Consider the following 15,044-nt stretch of genomic DNA (forward strand, 5'->3'; position numbering starts at 1 on the left):
GATTCCCCTGGGCAAGAAATACAACACACATACACTGTATAGATAATAACTAATACTTTACTAACGTGCATATAGAACATAACACAACATAACCTGCACAGAATGACGGGTGTCCCTCTCTGTAGGAAACACTAGCTACTGCGACGTCTCACAGGACACTTCCCCAACACCAGGTGATCCCACCCAGTGTCCGAAGAACCCCACCCAATGTCCCGCACTCTTGCAGAGATCGTGGGTGACTGTGCAGTCACTATTAACAAAGGGCCCGGTGGTGCACGTATGATTGTATGATACCTGCCGAGCACTCCGGTGCTCGGGTCAGCAACTCTTCACAAAGGGTCAGTTGTAGGATGACGTCATCTGATCCCCAACCGAACTCCGGGCACGTGGACCGCCAGGGCGGTCCCACTCTGGAATAGTCTCTGCGGACCCCAACGTGGGTCCGAACCGCTTCCCAGGAACAGCAGCAGCCGCTGTGTCCCTATCTATCTAAGTGGCACTAACGTGACAGGAAATCTAACCTAGGGCCTGTCCCTGTAGTACAGCAACCTGTAGTGGCTTGGGAACTCCTATGGGCCTGCAGGGGTTATGACCTGTCCCACTCCCCTCGCTCGTCCCAGTCCTAACTGTAACTAGCACTAGCCTCGCAGCAACAACCTGCAGCAACAACATGCAGCCATACCACACCGCACACGCTGCACATGCTGCACACACTCTCACACCTAAGGGCAGCCTCCCTATCTCGGGCCGTCCCTTATCAATTACCCACTACCCTAACAGGGATTGGGGCCTGCCTGGGACTTGGGGATCCTCACCTGGTGCAGGAGCCACTCGCTCCCTGCACCCTTCCTTCCCCTTCCTGCTCCCAGCTCCAACTGCCGTTGCCCAGCGCACGAAATGTATCTTATTCTGGCTGTCTGGGAATCCTCCAGCCCTATTGGCTCCTATCAGGCACCTGGTGCCTGCATCCCTAGGCCTCCTGGGAGTTGTAGTCCCAAAGAGGCTATATCTGTATTGGGGCCGCGTGCGCACTTGCCCTGCGCATGCGCGAATGCCTAATGGCTGCCGCAACCTTTCTCTGGCTGACCCTGCTCTCGCGCGATCTGCGATCTGCAATCTGCTAAGGGCCTCTTTAACTCCCGGCCCAGAAAGTATTTGAAGGCAAGGCAGGAAAGGTGAACTTTGCGCCTTGACTTGAGTGATGACTCATAAGGGGAAAAATAAATTTCTTCCTGACTCCAAATATTGGCAATCAGATTTCTCCCTGGATCAACATCCTTCCCATCTTTACTTATTTCATATATACAAGTATAGGTATCTATTGTATCTGCCATCACAGTCTCCATGGGTAATGAATTCCACATTTTAACTGCCCTTACTGTAAAGAACCCTTTCCTTTGTTGCTGGTGAAATCTCCTTTCTTCCAACCTTAAGGGATGACACCCATGTCGTTTGTACTGCCCGTGGGATGAATAATTATTTTGAAAGATCATTGTATGTCACGAATATATTTGAAAATAGTTTTAATATCCCCTCTTAGATGCCTTTTTTCTAATGTAAACAAATCTAATTTAGCTAGCCTCTCCTCATAAATCAGACTATTAGTTCCCTTATTAATTTGGTGGCTCTTCGGTGCACTTTCTCTTGTTCCAAAATGTTTTTTCTAAGGAGTGGTGCCAAAAATTGTACTCCATATTCAAGGTGTGGGGGGATATGCACTAAGCAGTGATAACTGCTTTTAAGACCGATAAATGGCTTTTAAGACCGATACTGCCGGCTACACTGTTATCACTGCACTAAGCAGTGATAACAGTGCTTTATCGGCCTTAAAGGACATTTTTTCAGCCATGGGAAAACAATACGTCCGAACAAGCAAAAAATGGCAAACGCGCCGCACGCAAACGTGCATAGACGTCTGGGCCAGGTTGTAAATGTCAGATCTGACCAGGGGCATGCTTGGGAGAGCATAGTAGATCTCATCTTCTGAACCAGCGCCTCTCTGGGGAAAATCCATAGCATTTGGTAATGTAGTGTATAAGATTTTCTTTTATTTTAAGAAGCTGTTCTGCCTTATATTGTAACAGTATGTTTATTTTGTTATAACTTTTCTGTAATCTAAGCACTGTATTTTTATATATATTAAAACATTTAATAAGTAATTCTTTGGGCTCTGAATGAACTGGTGCACACTTCTGGAGAGAATAACTTACTATTCAGGCACATGTTACTACAGCTGATTTTTGTGTGTTAACGTGCATAGTTTTTCCTATAATAAACAGGGACCTGAGGCCCTGGCAGATATTTTAGTCTAAGATCTTTTATCATATTTGCATAACCTCAGGTGGTGGCCGTGGATAGTTATGATGTGCAATTGAGTAGGGGTTAATATTAACTCGCTGAGGAGAAAGGGGTGTTGGCTAGAGTAGCCTTGTGTATTTACCCTGGTTGCATATCTAAAGTCACGTGCTCACTTGTGTGCTGTTCGTGGCGGTGGTATATTGGGACGGCTTGAGGAGAAATATAACTCATTTGAGGGACCTTTGAGGGGGTGAAGAGTGGGGCAGCTTGTGAGTTGTGTATTGATCCTTGATCCTTTAATAGGAGATATTGTCCATTTGACGGAACTTTGCGGAGGTGAAGAGTGGGTGCGCTTGCGAGGGTCAGTATTAACGCTTGTCCCGTATGCAGGTCGTGTGCTAGCAGGGGGTGGTACGTGACAGCCCCCATGGACTTACTAATGCTTTATAAAGGGGCTTAATTATGTTTACTTCCCTTCCATCCATTGCCCATTTAATTTAACATAAGATCTTGTTTGCCTTTGCAGCTACTGCATGACTTTGGGCACTATTGCTAAGCCTGCTGTCTACAAGCACTCCTAAATCCTTCTCCATCAAGGATTCCCCTAATCTATCCCCATTTAATTTGTAAATTGCCTGTTTATTCTTGTTTCCCAAATACACAACCTTACATTTATCTGTATTAAACCTCATCTGCCATTTACCTGCCCAAGTTTCCAGTCTATTCAAGTCCTTCTGGAGAGAAATTACATCCTGCTCTGATTCTACTACACACAATTTAGTGTCACCAGCAAAGATGGGGACTTTTCTCTTTATGCCAACCTCAAGGTCATTAATAAACAAGTTAAAAAGCAATTTAGACTGTGTTGATTGCACCATACTGTGGGGCTTATGCAGAGAGGTACGGAGCAGAAAGGCATAAATTCGCCGCTGGTTTGGCATTTAATTCTGTCCTATGCAGGGTACTCCGGTAGCGCGGTGTGCAGGAAATTACTAATTAGGCGAGTTTCACTTGGCGTGAAACTCGCCATTCTAAGGCGCGCGGTATCTGGCCACAATACAGCCAACTTTTGTTGGCGGGCAAAATTTCCCCTGAACGTGCCATTTAGTAGCTCCGATTGGCGCGTTCATGCGCATCGGAGCTACTGGAATCGTGCGTGTTTCCGCATTGGCGAAATCACGCTTCTCGCCACACGTCTGGCGAATTTGAATTGGCCCGCCAAGTTCTCGCCAGTAACTGCCTACATGAGGAAATTTTTGCCTCTAACCTGGCGAAATTTAACTTTACGTTCCTCTCTGCATAAGCCCCTGTATGTTTTAAGATTATTTATACTGTTGTAGAATTGGTGTTATTTTTGCACTATAATCGTGCACTAAAACACTTCTCACACCACATTAAAAGTGGTGAAGGAAACCAACGCAGAAAACTGTAAACAAAGTAATTCAGTCTGCACATCACTTATTGCATCTAACTTATAGTATACCTGCACCAACGTGCAAAAATAACTCCGTCCTGAACTCCTCCCATTTGCTCCATAAATCCCTCGGATTCTGGTACAACAATGCAGGCATACTATTAATCTTTTTTGCTGCATTTTATTGTAAGACGCTACCTACTGCAGGTATATTACAGCGCCAGTTGACATAACAAACTGCTTTATTAAGACATAGACCCTTTAACGTCTCCGTGAGCAGACAGGACTACGTTAATGGACAAACCAGTGCCACATAAGTTTTTTCACTCACAATTACTTCATTTTTGTTCCTCTGGAACAAGTAAGGCAATAGTCTTAAGTATGTAGCACAAACCACAATGAATTCTTGTAATATGCAACATTACTTTTAACCAAATTGAGCACATATTCAACATGGGGTTTTAAATTATACCATTTGTTGAGGATACATAAAGTAAAAGACATTTTGAGAAAAAAAAACCTTTTTAATGACTACATAAATTAGGTGGTTGGTTGGCATGCATTACATGTATTAAATATAGTAGGTTGACATTTAACAATGTATCCAATTTAATATGCTCAAACCAGTCCAACTGAGGTGATTTATACTACTGTTTTGGAGCTTCTGCCTGGAATGTTTTAGATCACAGGACAAATATAAAACACTAATATAACTTAGAGGACTTGGAGAGAGCGATGAAGAGGAACAGAAGTACAATTACAAATGATCATAAAGTTAAACATAATTCAGTATGAGTATGAGAACAACAATGCTGAGAATATGAAATTACAAATTAAACCAAGCAACACATTTTGATTAGCAACCAAATAGAGTAAGCCTTTATACTTGTGGTGTAACAAATCAGGGGTAGGGGAGAGGGGGACCTCGCTCAGCTAAAGTAAGCGATATAGTTTAGGGAGCGGTGCTATGGTGGGATAAAATTATGACAATAACCAAAGAGAAAAATATCCCAGATATGAGAGCACTCAGGCCCCTACATAATGCTGATGTAGCCAGGTCCCCTCTGGCTCCCCGGTACTTAATTTCCCCCTCGCTTGCCCTTATCCCGGTGGGGGCCACTGCGGGGGTGGGTGCATTGCCGGGGGCTCCCGGCAACATTAGAGGCAGGGCGTCGCCATCTTTGCTGTGTCCGCGCGTGCGCGGAGGCTCGCACATGCGCAGACGCGATGCGGCGGCCATTATTGAAAGGAACAAGTGGCAGCAGAAGCGCTCCGTAGTGCAGCGCCAGCACCAGCTCACGCATGCGCAGATAGGGCGATGCGGCGGCCGTTAGAAAAAGGTAGGCGGCCATTAGAGAGGCGCCCATGCGGTCCCCATAAGAAATAGCCGCACAGAGAACTTCAATTCCCAGCAAGCTTAGAGGCAGAGGCACACGTGATGCCACAGCAGCCAATAGGGCTTACAGCTTTCCCTGAGAGGAGAGATACATTGTTGTGTGCTGCAGTGATTAAGCAGTTGAAGTTGGGTCACAGACAGAGGAGGGTGGGTATGTGTATGGAGCCAGTGGCTCATGCACTAGGCCAGACATCCCTTACGTTTTATTTGGAATGCAGATAAAATGAATGACTAAACAAAATCGACCGACTACAAATGTGTAGTAGTGAAAGACACCCGGGTCAGCGAGCCCTTTATCTCCTGTGTGCAATATTCTAGTAAATAGGCTAAATCCACTATGTGCTGACTACGTCCATAGTGTAAATATGTAGTATTAGAATACGAGTGATCTGCTAATCCGATTGCACTCAGTACAGGGCTGTACTAAAACTAGGTAGTGGTTAAACCCACCCCTATATAGAGTAGTGAGTAGCGTTGTGGAGCGGTATCTGGCTTGGGGTCTATATTCTGGCAACATTGCCGCATTAAACCAAATTGAGACACCTCCTGCGATCCCTGGTTTATGCGAATACCTGGATAGTTCCTAGCGCTGCCTCAAAGCGTCAGCGGTAAGTGACGTTTTTAGAATGACAGCTACAGGTGCGTGTTCTATTAATAGATATACATATTTGCCAAAATATTATCCAAAAGCACGTCTTCGCACAGTCCTAAAAACAATTGTGAATAATGAGAAATATTTAAATTATGTTGTACCTGAACACGACAGCTGTTTATCACAAAGTAGGAGTCATATCTTTGTTCTTAGGTTACTGGCTATACTTTTAGAACAGATCTAGAATTCAAGCACTGCAATAACTCTATCCCAAAATACACTTTTTTTTCCACAGCTGCTTTGTTATTAAAAGTAAACGCAGCTGCAATTCGTGAGGATAACTTTATGTGTATTAAAGCTTATTGAAAAGATATCCCACAAGCAGGAGACTGGACCTAATTACTATTCCCCTCTATATCATGCAAAGATATGCAGTAACTTGCATTGCTTTCAATGTTTAATCTGGCTATTAGGAAAGCTAAGTTGGTGTCACAGTACAGAATGCTGTCGCATAGGGCCAGTGCCACCATTAGGGTAAGCAACACTCTTTAGGGTAAGGGACGAAGGGGAGGGGAGGTGGTGCAAAAACGGAGGGGTTTGGGTGGGAGAGAGAGAGGGTGGAGAGGGTTGGAGAGAGAGAGAGGTGTGTGAAGGGGGAGAGAGAGAGAGAGAGAGAGAGAGAGGTGTGAAGGGAGAGAGAGAGAGAGAGAGAGAGAGAGGTGTGTGAGGTGTGTGAAGGGGGAGAGAGGGGTGGGGATGTGAGAGAGAGGTGGGGGGATGTAAGAGAGAGAGAGAGAGAGCAGTGGATGAGAGAGGCATGGAAGGAGAGGGGTGGGGTGGAGTGAGAAATACCATTGCGCCAGCCCTGCTATCACTATATCGGTTTAGTGTTCCTATGCACATTGTAATATTAACTTTTACAACACACAATCTTTGCCTGTCCTTGATCATACACAAAACTGTGATTCATCCTGCAGGAAACAACAAAACATGAATGAAGCTGATTACTGGGGAAAGCTCATTGTTGGCCCTGCTTCAATCCTTTTTTTAAAGGTTTATAAAATTTAGCAACGTTATTGGCATTTTTAAAGAAAGTAAAAAATTCAGAGAATGTAACTTTGTTCTTTTTAGTGTGAGAGAAGCTGCCAATTTTTTTGCAGTTTTCACAGAAGTCCCAAGTGCTTCCTCAAAATCAAAAAAATTCTCAAAAAGTGTATGTAACGGTGTTTATATCCCGGTGGGAGATGTGGTAATTACTGGTCATTTGGTGCATGATACCTGCTGGTAACAGGAAGGCTGAGTCGTCCGCCGATGGTAGTGGGGACACAGGACTAGGCTTCTGGGGTTCATACCCCACATATCACTTTAGCAGTGCAGCGCCTCCATCTACCGTAGGCTCCAGGAACTGATGGTGATCTCCCATGGTAGAACTTATTACCTCTCCCCCAGTAAGGTCACGCACCAGGCAGGAGGTATATGCAAACAGGAACAGTTTATTACTCTACTGTACAGTTACAGGAACAAGGCAAGTTCTGCCTGATGCAGTCTCTCAGCTATTCCCTGGATGATGGTCCCTGGACCATCACTACAGGCCAAGGGCACCCGCAGCCATCCTAGCTCTTCCCCACCTCCCTAGCAGAGGCAGAAGTATGGTCCACACTCACTCTCCCCCGGAGGGAAGAGGACTGGAGAAGGCCCAATCTCAGCCTTTCCACTGTGCGACCTGCCTTCCTCAGTGGGGAAGGACAACTCTAAATTTAGGGCGGTCCTGCTATTAAGTACTGCCAAGAGGAGGGCACCAGGTCTGGCTCATGATTGGTCATGCCCAGGCCTGATGTCACCGCCTCCCGCTGTCACTCAAATGCAGCTCCTTGGATGGGAAAAACCTCATATCAACTACTGGCAACCTGATTGTACCAGGGTTTACTGCCAGAGATTGGCTTTGTGAGATTGACATTATCACGTACTTCACATCAGGTTCATCAGAAATGCTATGGAGAGTAAAAAATACATTTCTAATCAGAGCTGTCATATAAGGACAAAACAGTGTGCATTGCAGCCTGGGAGCCCTACAACTGCTATTTATTTTTATATCTAAATGATGCAATTTTCATGATGACTGGGCTATGATTATTTAGATACAAAAACCTTGATGTCATAGCTGAAATATAAACCACAGAGAACGTATAGATTTGTTAACTCTTAGGTTTAAAAAATGTCTAGCTAGCATTATAATATTTGTGTCGTCCCGTCCTATAAGTTTTGATGTTGTTGAAGGTGACATTTGTTTTTAGAACAATGCTTCTCACGTTTTGAACCGGTCCCATACCCTGTTTTGGGGATAATCAAGAACAGTAACTAAACATTTACAAATGAGTTGAAAGTGCTCTTAGTAATGTGATGGTAGGGGTTAATGTGACTGCATTTATTAAAGGTCAAGCCCTTCATTACTCCTAACTGTCAATAACACATCTGTATTATGTGTATATCTATCTATGTACTATGTTGCCTGGTTTCAGCACTTCATGCACCAGGGGTTGATTTTTGTTTTCAGGTGGACTGTTGAAAGTGGGCTATGATCTTCCCAAGTAGGGCTACAGCCCTAGTCCACCCTGCTGCACGTTGGCATGGCGGAGCGTGCAGAGACTACAGCCGCGATCAGCGGTCTGTAGGGGAGCTCTAGGGGAGCGCGGGGGTGGGGTCATGACGGGGGCACAGCCATGACGGGGCATATTTGTACTGCCATTAGCTGCACGCAGACCACATGACCGCGTTGCTGCACGTGAAGGCAAAATTATTGTCTTCCCTGCTAGCGTATGCGTCACAGCGCTTTGCGTGCCCACACACACACAGCCACTGGGGCCTGCCCCATATAGGGCTGTGCTGTGGTGTGTGGCGCGCACATGGTGTAGCGTGCGCCACCGTGACCACCGGGGACTCGGCCTAAGGCTCTGCATGTAACTGTGTTTGTGTTGCCCTTCCCCCTACCAATCAGGGTCTGGGGTCACATTGCAAACTCCTAGCCAGAAGAGATAAGATCTCTTTGTTAGCTGTGAGCTGAGTGTGTTAGTTGTTGAAGAGATTCTTAAGAAAAAGCAGCTTGGCAAGGAGCTGTACAGGGGAGACGCTGCAGAGTATTTTGAAAGGAAGGGAGCACAGGGTAAATCTCTTGAGGGAGTTCTCTGCACCTAGATTTATAAGTACCCCAGTTTCCCAGTTGTAAGTGTGTGTGTGTGTTGTTTTGCTGTAAATAGCTGTGGATATTTATTTTTCCAATAAATTAATTTTATAAACTCTGGCGAATTGATCCCTGGTGGGTTAGTCCTGGTCTCCCGTGACAAGGAATTCACTGTTTTTTCACAAAATCTGGTCTAGTTGGGCTTCCCTGAGTAGAGGGTTGAGACACACTAGTGGCTTGGGTACTGGAGACCTACCCTTTGACCAGGTGTGGCAAAGTTATGATCAAATGCATTGGTGGTAGTTAGTGAGAAGTACTTTAATTATTCATTGATATTTTAGGCTAGGATTATTTATTTAGTTTTTTTAATTTTATGAAATGCAAGTTACAATTTATCCTCTTCTCAAAACTAAGGGTGTGCACTTTCCCGTGTGTTTTGGTTTCATTTTGATTCTAAATGTTTTTTTTTTCGTTTTTGGTTCTAAACATTTTTTGTGTTTTATCTTTGGATTTCTTAATAATAATAGAAAACAAATCCGAGGGGCTACACCTTTTAGATAAAATCCTAAACTCATCCCACTGGAATTGGTATCCTCAATACATTTTTGTTTTGCACCATCTTTAGTAAAGAGGTTGTGGTTCATTGTAATGAGTACCAAATGTTCCACATTTTTGGGCAACAGTCTCCTGTGCCAAAAACAAATATTCTTTCAGAGTAGACCCAGGAAGGTGGACAGCATAAATGGTGCACAGCAACTCTGAAAAGAGGATTCCACATAGTCCTTTTTTCAATTCAGTATAAGGACTGTCATCTTATGAAATAGTCCTCCACCTTACTGAAAGCTAAGTAAACCTCACAAGACCCAGCACTATCTTCTGCCATTTCCTCAAATCCTGACCAGTTGTCTTCTAATGTCACTGCTTTTAGCTTGTTTGTGACTGGCACAAGAAGACGGAGTAGAAACAGTTGTAGCAGCTATTATGCCTCTTAAGTAAACAATAAACAGTGCTGTTGAATTTGGTCACCCCAAAGTATCAGACAAAATGTAGTACTCGTGTGTACAACTGTACTTTTAAAGGTGGCGGACACTAATTTAAATATAACAATTGAACAGGAGGTGAACAAGAAAGGAAGAACTGGATTCAGCTTTTACAACTTGATCAACCACTACTATGTAACCACTCTGCAACAGCAAGAACCTAATATTTTTATATGCTCTGACAATGTATGCACAACATACACAATATAACTTCATAAGTCTCTGTACTGCTGCGACACACTTTATTCGAGCAAATACCCAGTATGTACCTGGCAGATACCTGGAATGCGCCGCTCCTCACCTCTGACAAGCCCCGTTGCGTTTGCCTTCCCAGCCATGGTTCATGCCTGGCTGACGGGCGGCTGATCTGTTAAATGATAATGATTAGGATTTAATAGGCTGCAATGCTTCGCGTGTCTACCAGATGGCATAAATTCATGAATTGTAATGCAGTATATATATATATATATATACTGTGCAGTACTGCAGCCAGCGGGAATAAAATGCTTCAATCCCTGCCTGGAAAATAACGCAATGCACTCGGGCAGAAAACAGTCACAAACCTCAATACACCCGAGTATACCCGAATTCGTGGGACTAGCCGAGCTCGAATAAAGTGTGTCGCCAGTGTATACCCTTCAGCGCTACACTGCCCTAAAGCCTGATTTAACCCCCCCCCTGATCTGCTCTTTCAATCATGCTCCATAGATCCTGCGAGACCTAGTTAATCCTTCCTCATACCTTTGTCTCTTCCTGCTACCTGCACCCCACTATGCTTTTCTGTTTGCAATTTCCGTACTCATTTTTACATGTTTCTATTCTCTACACATTTCCCTACTCTACTCCCTAAATCCCCATTCCTTTCCCTTCTCCTTTCCTCCTCCTTTGTTTGTGGCCATACACTGCAAAACTGCACCCCCACAAATCCTCCTCTCGCCTCTTTTCTCTCTCACTCTGCTCCTTCTTGCTGCTGGTGATATCTCTCCTAATCCTGGACTTGACCATATGCACACCTGCTCTCACCCACATTTCCCTGCTTCCCCCTCCCTCCCTGCTATGGGTGGTAACCCATTCAACTTAATATCTATTTGTTGTCTCCCTTCCTTCCCTCTTCCCCTCTCCTGTGCCCTCTGAAATATCCACTCCCTGACTAACAAGTCTCTGGTTGTACACAACGTCTTCTGCTCTCACTCCCTTCATATGTTTGATCTAACAGAAATATGGCTCTCACAACATGACTCTGCTGTAGGCGCTGCAGTCCCCTATGGTGGTCACTCTCACTCACACTTCAAGCCCCAATGACCAGGGTGGAGGGCAGATCTCCTCCTCTCCTATTGCTGCCAATATCAACTCCATCAGATGCCTCCACCTGTTTCATTCTTCCTTTGAGGTTAACGCTGTCCAGCTTTTCTGAATTCAGATGGGTCACCTGTGACGTTCAGTCGCTATACACTAGCATTACCCACACCAATGAGGACAGAATCGGTTGAAAATTCCTTGTTCAACATGACACTCTTCATTCTCTTAATACTACATTTATTATTGATTGCATTCAATTTATTTTGTCACATAATTATTTTTTATTGAGGAATCAGTTTTATTTGCAGGTTTGCGGTACAGTGATGGGCACACGCTTTGCCCCCAGTTATGCCAACTTATATATGGGGCATGGGAACATTGCTGTATCTGGCATAACAATCCTTTTTCTGATCACATTATTGTTTAATTCTTCCCTTGAGATTAATGCTGTCCAGCTTTTCTATCCTCTCTCTGCACGTGGTAGTCTTCTACCGACCGCCTGCCTCTACATCCTCTACTGCCACCTTCCTCTCAGACTTTGAATCCTGGCTTTCCTTCTCTTTTTGTTCTTTCTTCTCTGTAGGCGATGCAACCAGAGGTAAATCCAGAAGACCTAGAGCCTGTGAAACAAGTAAAGGCTTATTTAAGTAAACGTGTGTTTAATAAGATATATGCTGGTAAATTTAACCATGCTATGAAAGTTTGAACAAAATGCCCGGTTAAAATGGGAAAGGTACATTCCATGACAACAGAAATTTGGAAGGTACTGAAAAGTAATGGCCCTCATTCTATGGAGGCCGGATTGTCTCTGGGTTTGACAGTGTTCAGGAAAAAGGCATAAAGGCAGAGGATACTAAAAATCCATGGAGGTTAAATACCAGCTGTCATTCCAAACTCAACCTAGCAACCTACAAATACCAGATGCTCTCCAGTGAAGCAGCACTGCAGGAACTAGAATATAAACTTGAACAGATTAAATGAGATATTGTTGGCCTTAGTGAAGTTAGAAGAAAAGATGATGGCCTCATTGAGACACCTATTATATTAAAGAAGTACAGAAAATTGAAGAAAGAGTGTAGTAGGATTTATCGTTAACAAGAGATGGAGAACCAACATAGTGCAGTATGAAAACTCAGTGGAAAGAGTGTGCAGTAATCATTCAGTTGATATAGAGATACTGCTGCGGCACAGTTTATTCGAGCATTTGCCCGTTCTGTGCCGCAGCAGTAGCCTGGCGCGCGCCCGAGTGTGACGGGCGCGCGCCGAAGCAGCGGAAGAGCGCCCTCCGATCGGGGCGCTCTCCCTACCGCTGCCGGGTCCGCCGGGTTCCCCGGAACCCCCTGCCGCTGTCCCGCGATCGCGGGACACCAGGGCTCCCTCGGGGAGCCCCTGGACACGCGTGCAGGGGGCGCACGCTCCCGATGACGCGTGACCGCGCGTCTATGACGCGCGGCACGCCGAGGGGCGGCCACTAGCAAGCCGGGAGATTTCCCGGCTTGCGGTACCGACCACACTTCAATAAAGTGTGTCGGTAGTGTACAAGTTTCAAATGATATCAGTGTATGCCCCAAGATCAACTTCCCAAGACGATGAAGTGAAGACTTCTACTATAAAAGCAACAAAAATAACAACAAAGGAGATTGTCACCTCAAGACCATTATGGGAAATTTCAATGCAAAGATTTGTACCCAGCAGGAAGACAAAGCATCAATTGGTAAGTATTGTTACAGAAACAGAAATTAACATGAAGACAGACTGGTAGAATTTGCAGAATGTGAAAACTTCTACATAATTCATTCATTCTTCAAGAAGAATCAAAATGGACATGTAGTGTAATGAATGGGATAAGAACAACATTGACTATAATCCTAACAAGAAAAACGTTATTGAATACAGCACAGTCCTGGACCGTTTTGACACAAGGAGTGGTCGTCAATTGGTTCGCTACAAATTACACCTGAATGGGAAGACAAAAACAATCAACATCAAGATCCTCAAGAATAAAAGCAGAGAATTTAAACTACAGATGAAAAATTGCTTCAGCTTCCTTGAAATGCACGTGGACAACTTGTAGTTTAAAGCACAGAGATACTGGAGGAATCGCTAACAAAAAACAGGATAAGAAAATATGAGATGAGAAAAGTTACTGTGGGAATTACAAGAAATGAAGCAATCTCAAGACACAAGAAGAAGAATTCAATATGCAGACGAAAAACTAAAGATGTAAAATAATGTAACAGTGATGTGGTGCAGAAGACTATCAGAGATAACAGCTTAAAGAAGATGTAGTAGCGACTTATGATTGGGAAGAACCAAATTCTTGCACTCAAACAACATGATGGATCAACAGTAAAAGACCACTCTCGTCATGAAATTGTACAAGACCACAGATAACATTGCGTAATCCAGCAAAGTAACGGGAGAAGAAACCACCAATGAAATAGCATGCAAAGGCACTCAAATCCATGAATAATGGGAAGATCCCCAAGAAAGACAGAATTACAACTGAAATCTTGAAGGAACTTGGAAGAAATAGAGAAAATCCTTACAAAATTCTTTACACGCTGCTTGAATAACAGGAACATTCCAGAACAATGGAGCAATACCATAGTTATCCTCATCCACGAGAAAGGAGACAAAGAAAACCTCAAGAATAACAGACCAATCAGTCTACTTCATTTCACATACAAGATTTTTATGAAGAAACTCACTAATCAGCTGCAACAGACCGTGGACTTTTCCCAGCATAGAAAAGAGGCAGGAATTCGCAGTGAATACAACACAATTAACAACATCCAAGTTTTACGAGAAGTGATTTCCCATAGTAATAAATATGATCTGCAACTTGGCTTAGGTTTCGTAGATCACGTAAAAGCTTTAGATTCCATCTGCACCTCTGCGCTTTTAAATACAATAAAAAGACAAAGTGTTGAAGAAGCGTACATTTATAATGCAAGGAACATGTAGAAGAATGCAACATAAACCATTAGATTCCATGAAGATACAATCAAGATAAGGATCGGCAAGGGAGTGCTACAGAGAGACAACATGTCACCAAAACTTTGTACATGTCATTAGAGCAGCAAAAAAGTTAAGTAAACAGTTTAAACAAAAATAAGCAGTAGTATCAGTATCATACCAGCACTAATGCAGTAAAGAACTTTATGATCCGGGAAACTAATACCAGTACATTCACCTGGAATGAATTATCTTGTCTTCTTTCAGGCATCTAGGAAGATATCATACACACATTGGGGCACAAACATGCATTATGTTGTTGCTACAAGCCGGGATTATGTACTAAAGTTGGAGAATCATAAAGATAGGACCAAGAGGAATGTAAAGAAATATCTATGGAACAGCCTCAAGATAGAAGTGATACTGGTGGACAGAGAGATGTGTAAAACATTTGCCCAAGTTCACATACTGTAACAATCCCATTTAAAAAAATTCAGCTCTCAAAAAGGTTGCATCAACAAGGTAAGTATTCGTCAAGTTTTAAAAACCTGAAATTGTTGTGAAATAACAAGTGACCCTCTTTAGAAAATGTGCTTAGAATTCATTACTGCAAATCGCATATACTGTAGGACACACAGAAATAGCATATTGGAGTTTGATTTGGAACTTGGTAGTATGATGGGATAAACACCCAGTATTGACAGCCAATGACAGAACAAAAGGAATGAGTCCGACTGAGTGACTCAAATTATGAGCATATACCAACTGAATTTTAACCATGACAGTGGATATATTAAATATGTTGGCAAAATTGTTTATATATCCAAATATCCACATTCTCTTCACTTAGTTTAGTTTCCAATGTCAAT

General features: G+C 43.5%; 1 long non-coding RNA gene across 1 annotated transcript in view; it reads right to left on the reverse strand.

The window, feature by feature from the left end:
* Positions 1 to 11,462: 11,462 nt before the first annotated feature.
* LOC142492176 (uncharacterized) overlaps positions 11,463 to 15,044 on the reverse strand; it is a 30,217-nt gene continuing 26,635 nt past the window's right edge. The window contains exon 3 of the long non-coding RNA XR_012800794.1: positions 11,463 to 11,837. This is a non-coding gene — a long non-coding RNA (uncharacterized LOC142492176). The remainder of the gene's footprint in view (positions 11,838 to 15,044) is intronic.

This window comes from Ascaphus truei, chromosome 4 (assembly GCF_040206685.1).
Source record: "Ascaphus truei isolate aAscTru1 chromosome 4, aAscTru1.hap1, whole genome shotgun sequence".
NCBI lineage: Eukaryota > Metazoa > Chordata > Amphibia > Anura > Ascaphidae > Ascaphus > Ascaphus truei.